This window comes from Saccopteryx bilineata, chromosome 2 (genome assembly GCF_036850765.1).
Source record: "Saccopteryx bilineata isolate mSacBil1 chromosome 2, mSacBil1_pri_phased_curated, whole genome shotgun sequence".
Lineage (NCBI taxonomy): Eukaryota > Metazoa > Chordata > Mammalia > Chiroptera > Emballonuridae > Saccopteryx > Saccopteryx bilineata.
In genome coordinates this window covers 100,382,333-100,388,648 of record NC_089491.1, presented here as the reverse complement: position 1 = coordinate 100,388,648, position 6,316 = coordinate 100,382,333, and the positions used below count along the sequence as shown (strand labels likewise).

Genomic DNA, 6,316 nt, shown 5'->3' with positions numbered 1-6,316 from the left:
CTCCTTCCTCTCTGTCTCTTTCCTCCCCTCCTGCAGCCAAGGCTCCATTGAAGCAAAGTTGGCTCAGGCGCTGAGGACAGCTCCATTTACTCTGCCTCAGGCACTAGAATGGCTCTGGTTGCAACAAAGCAATGCCCTAGATGGGCAGAGCATCGCCCCCTGGTGGGCATGCTGGGTGGATCTCCATCAGGTGCATGTGGGAGTCTGTATGCCTACCTCCCCACTTCTAACTTTGGAAAAATACAAAAAAAAAGAGAGAGAGAAAGAAAGAAAACACCAATTTTCAGGAAGTTCATGCACTTGCAGGAATGTAAACCACTCTCTGGCCTTGCCTTGTAAGGAATACTTTCTAGCTTCTGGTTTGTCTTTGCAGATTTCTGCATTATTCTCATGTTTGTTTTATGCCCAGGAAGGTCAAGCTGTCACCTGACTACGTTCTGGCCCTGGGATCATACTTAGCAGAGTGGTCGCTACCCATAGATAAAGCACAGACTTACTAAAAAAGTTTTCTTTTTATATCTGTCTCTCTATTCGACCTGGGATTTCCATTTTTAGTGGAAAAAATTTTATTTCAGATAAAAACAAAATAAGTATGGGAGCGCATTGAAAACAGCACTATGGTAAGATTCCATTGATAGAAAATGTCTAGAATAGGTAAAGGAGCAGAGACAGAAAGCAGGTGAGGTTTTGCAGGGATAGGAGGAGTGAGTCTTTTAGGTGCAGGGTTTCTATTCAGGGTGATGGAACATTTTTCAACAAGTTAGAGGTGATGCTTGCACAGCATCATTAAGGGACTTCATGCTGAGGAATGGCACAAATTAAAATCTAAATAATCACTTTTATTTTATTACTTATAATGAATTACTCTATACAGAAAAAACATGTTAACAGAAAAAGAAAAAGAACAAAATAAAAGAAAACAAAACAAATCCAAAAAAAATTAATAATGTAGAATATTCTATAAGGCCAAGGTGAAAATGGAAATATGACGATAACAGAAAATAAAAGAAAATAATCAAAAAGAGGTGGGAAAATAGATCCCTCGGATGGGCTAGGGACCGCTGATTGGACAGGAGGCTCCTGAGCTGGCCCTGAGGTGGTGTGCAGGCACAGCTCTTCCTGTGTGGGCGGAGTCAAGGCAGGTTGGTCGGAGGCTTCTTCAGGCAGCAGATTTCCCACCTCAGTGTGGGCAGGAGGCGCAGTGGAGGCCGGCCCCACCTCCATAGCTGCACCTGGAAGAACTTCATAAGGTGAAAAGGCCACTGGAGTCAGGCACCCCTCCAGCTCTGGGTCGGCCTCCAGGTCTGCCTGTGCAGCCGGCTCTTCCAGATGTTCCTCAGGTGGAGCAGGAGCCGGCTCTGCCTCCTGGGCTGGTGCTGGAGCTTCTAGAGGAGAAAAGATTACCCCTGTGCCTGCATTTCCATGTTTTCTCCAAAGACAGAGCACAGCCGAAGGCCAGGACCCACCACAGGACGTCCTCCCCGCCAGCCATCCTGCACGTGGGTGGTCTGAAGCCAGTCTTTGCTCCTGGCCAGCCTCTAGGAATGCTCCCTGTGTGTCTGACACCGACCCTTCCCAATTATCTCACATTCCCCTCCAACCCTCCCGACCATGCCACCATGTCCTCAACCACCTTCTCACCCTTTAGTTCTGCTTCCTTGGGCTCCAGGTGGTTTGCCTCAGTTTGATTAGCATGGGCCCCCTGCTGCAGGCTGGATTCAGACATGGTGAGCCTGGGAGGCTTTGGGGAAGGAGTCCTCTGGACCCTGGGTAGCATCAGGGGAGGAATCCTCGGGAAATTGGGTGTTGTAAAAAGAAGAGACCTCCTGAGCCTGTATGGCGTTGGGGGACGAGCCCTCCTCCAGACCCTGGGTGGCTCCGGGAGAGGAGACCTACTGAGGTCATCCACGGGCCCCAGGTCCCCGGACGCCCAGGGGGCCACGCTTTCTGCAGGCCTGTATGAAACATCATTACTACGGTGCACCTGGGCCACAGATGTGGAGATGATGTGAGGGTCTCCTTCCTCCAGCTGCTGCTCCTGGGTGCTGTTGACTGAGCTCTGCAATGACATGACCAGCAGCGGGTCAGGATGCCTCAAGCCCAGCCTGGCCCTCGTCGCAGCTGCTTTTGCCCACTGCACCATCTGCTCCCAAATCAGACCCAAGGATGTTTCTACAGAGACCCCCTCCCAGTAGAAATGAAATTCACCTCCAGGACTCAAGATAAACCAGGGGCAGTGGGTGCCACCCACACTTCCAATCCAAACAGGCGGCGGTGTGAATGTGCTGGTTCACAAGGCTTCTGACCCACGTGCTCAGCCCGTTCTTCCTAAGGGCTGGCTCCTCTGACATGAAACCCTCTGACACATATACATACACTCACTCAAAACTCTCTCTCTCTCTCTCTCTCTCTCTCTCTCTCACACACACACACACACACACACACACACACACACACGTAGGGGACATAGACCTGCTCAGGTGAAGTCACAGTGGTGGCCTGCTCTGGAACCACCGCCTCTGAGCCTCCATGGGTTATTTCTCGGTTCCTCCGAGAAAAGGGCCACAGGCGCCTGGGCCGAGTCTGGACCCAGCGGCGGCCACGGCGGAAAAAACCATCAGGGCTGTTTCTTTGGTTGCCACGGCCTTGGGACCGGGGAAGACAACACAAGGACATGTTGACTCAACTAAAGTCTCTGGCCAACTGAGCTGGCTAGCGGTTGCTCTAGAATGTGGTTCCCTGGTTACCAGGGTTCTGAGTTCTGTTGGTCTCTCTCATCAGGGAGTGAGGACATTGCGTGCTTTGGTCATTTTCTGGCCAGGTAGTGATGTCACTGCTCTTGTCTGAGGAGATGCTCGGGGTAGGGGACCAAGAGGCAGAGCCGGCTCCTGCTCCACCTGAGGCATGCAGATTCACACTGGGTCCGGGCAGATGGTAGAGAAACTGCAGAGCCAGAAAGCGTTGGGCCATTCTGTTTATTAGTCTCTCAATGGTGGACGAGCAAGCAGGAAAGGAAAAACTGCTTCTCAGGCAAACAATCAACAGAATGGCTCCTCACAGCGGTGGCCAGACAATCCGCCATCCGTGCTGGTGGCAAGTACCCATTCCTTACATAGACTGTGCACACGTGGTGCTGCCACGTGCTCATACACTAATCAGGCAAAGTACAAGTGAGCAAGCCTAACACAGCTGTTTTCCCAACAGTCTCCAAGGATGGTGTCCCAATATCCATGCCTCCCTATAATTCATGTTCTTTTGTAGTCTCTTCTCCTTGAATCTGGTTTTACTTTTGATTAATAAAATGCAAGAGAGAGCTGCTGAGGGATATCTGTGGCTAGAATTTAAGAGGAAAGCCCAGGTCTTCTTGGAATGGAGGGTGGCAGCTTTCATGTAAGAAGCGTAACCACCCCAAGGGCTTTGGCTGTGAGGAAGCCCAAGATAGCCATGTGGAATAACCGCATGGCCATGCAGCCAGCCCTCAGCTGTTCCAGCCAGTCCCAGCCCAGACACCACATACGGGAGTGAAATCACTGCGGTGTCTTCCCGCCCAGTAAAGCTTCCAGATGTCTGCAGCCCCAGGCACTATCTGATTGCAACTGCATGAGAGTGACCTCAAGCAAAGCCCAGCTATGCCCAGTCAACCACCAGATCTAGGAAAGATAATAAATTCTTGTTTAAGCTACCAAATTTTGGTGTTTGTTACATAGCAATCAATATCTAAACTACTTATATGTAAAACAACAAGCAACCTAGGTAAATGTTAGGTATCCATAAGCAACTCACTCCTGAGCTAAAATAATGAATCCTCATTCTCACCGTGGGACATCTCCAAATTGCCTCCAAAACTTTCAAGAATATTGTGAACATTTAAAATAATCTTAAAACAACTGATTTTATTGTTTAGTTTAGAAAAGATAAATATTTAACATACAGCTCCTTATGAAGGGAAAGAAATACAAAGAAAACTAGATATATCTAAGAAAATTATACTTGTAAATCAATCTCTTATTTTAAAAGGTAGAGTCACCCAGCTATAAGTGATCCCTGCCCTGAAAAAGTCCAGGAACAGGAAACCCTCCCTGTGATTTTCAGAGCCTTAAGGCTTCAAAATGTGGCCTCTATGCCACATCCCACCTGTCACCTGGGAGCTGAATCAGAAAAGAAAGAAAAAGAAAAACTTACAGACATGGAAAACAGTGTGGTGATTGCTGGGGGGCAGAGGGAGAAGGAGGTGGAAGAGGGGGTAGGGGAGATAAATGGTGATGGATGGAGACGTGACTTAGGGTGATGAACACACAATGCAATGGTACAGAGATGCGTTGTAGAGTTGTGCACCTGAAACCTGTATAATTTTGTTAGCCAGTGTCACCCAATAAATTCCATAAAAGGGGGGAAAATAATCTGCATTATGTAACAAGATTTCCAAGTAAGTCATATACCCATTAAAGTTAGAGACATGCTGGTATATGTCAGTGGTTTCCAAACTTGTCTGCACATGAATATCATCTAGGAATCTTAAAAGTTCCAAACTCCAGGCCACAGGGACACAGGTATTGATGGTTTTGAAGCCGGTCGAGTGATTCCAGGTGCAACAATGACTGGGAACCACTGGTCACTTTAGATAGAGCGCTGGTTCTCAAACTGGACTGAACTGTAGGATCACCTGGGGAGCATCAAAAATACTAATGTCTCTTTCCAGCCCCAGACAGTGTGATGTTACTGGGTGTAAGCCAAGCACTGGGAATATTTTAAACTCCCTGAGTGATTCTCACATGCAGCAAAGTTTGAGAACCACAAATCTAGAGCCTGACACTGAGGGTCAAAATGGAAGCTGAGCCTGCACTACCCTTTCGGGAAGAGGATTAAATAATTAAAATGAACAGTTGGCCACCCGGCTTTCAGCGAACTCACCAGCTATAACGACAGCATCGAGGTTGCTGAAGCTCAGGTCTGCCAAGTCACGCGGGTCCCCGTGGGCTCTCCTGGCACTTTCCTCCAGCGCATTGCTCTCTCTTCCGCTGACCTGTGTGTCAAGTGATGACCTGACCATGTGCATCTGCTACGCAGGAGGCGCAAATCTCTTCACCTTCAAAAATAGAAATACAAACAAAACAATGATGTCATTGCCTCTATGAAAACAATCAAGCAAATCAATCAGAGCCTAAACCAGAAAGGAAAGGTGGAAAACCACTAAGTAATTCTATTTGCTTTCAGGTCCAACACCCACAACAAATATCACAGCTCAAGTTAAGAAAGACATGGCAGGGGACTTCTAGAGAAAAAAAGAGAGAGAAAAAAATAGAGCTATAAATTAGCTAGCTTCCAGAAAGAAAGCAGAACAGAAAGAGTTTGGTTTTCAAATACAGGGATATATATACACATACAGCTCATCTTTACACTTTTTAAGGAACTGGAACAGAGGATCCAATTTTATAGATCATAGTATATAGGTCTCAAAAACATGAGCGAATTTATGAAATCTGCCCTTGAAACCTTTCTAAAGCAGGGATTCTCAACCCTGGCTACATATTAGAATTACCTGATTGTTTGAGGCCCAAACAAACGGGTTACTTGTAAGTGAAGCATGATGGTGGGCATCAGGGTGTCCTGAAATCCCCCCGGGTGATTATCATTTGACAGGATTGACAACCACTGATCTAAAGCAAATGAGAGAGAAAGCTCACAACCTCAGGGCTCTGAGTTAAAATCCCAATAAGCCCTGGATGGAAAATTGCACACACAGGAGGTGAATTCTAGCTCTTGACCCAGAATGGTACTTACATGGCTGTCAGTGATGCCCACATTTGTTAAGAGTAAATAAACTGGGTATAAACATCAGGCAGGAGAAAGGTCAGCTGCTTGTGAATACACATATGTATCCACCCACTTAGTAGAGCAGATGGTAGAAGAGGGGAAGGGCGGGGGGAGAAGGGAGAGGGGAAGGGTAGGAGAGGGGAAGGTAAGAGGAGGAGGAAAGTAAACAGTGAACCTGAGAAGCAGGACATCCAAATGGTTAGGAGCAGTTCTGTGTGATTTGGGGAAAGTTACTCTATATCCCTGTGGCTAAATTCCCTCAGTCTGAAAGTGGGAAGAAACGTCTTTTTCATAGGGCTGTTGGGAGGATTAAATATAGTAAATATCAGCTGTGTCAAAACCTAAATACCAGTATATTTCCTCTTACTGATCTTACGGAACAAAATGGAGGCACTGCTACATTGTGCTTGATATACATGAAGAAGTTTTCATTCTGAAGCTGGTTTTCTTGAAAATAAACTGAAAAATACTATATTCAATAAATACATAAAAAATTGTAAAG

The 6,316-nt window shown here is 46.8% G+C and overlaps 1 long non-coding RNA gene across 1 annotated transcript; it reads right to left on the bottom strand.

Moving 5' to 3' along the window:
* Positions 1-898: 898 nt before the first annotated feature.
* Positions 899-5,278, bottom strand: LOC136324518 (uncharacterized). Its single transcript, XR_010729106.1, has 3 exons — positions 4,912-5,278; positions 1,642-2,059; positions 899-1,385 (listed from the first exon to the last, which is right to left on the bottom strand). It is a non-coding gene; the product is annotated as an uncharacterized lncRNA (long non-coding RNA).
* Between the last annotated feature and the right edge of the window lie 1,038 nt (positions 5,279-6,316).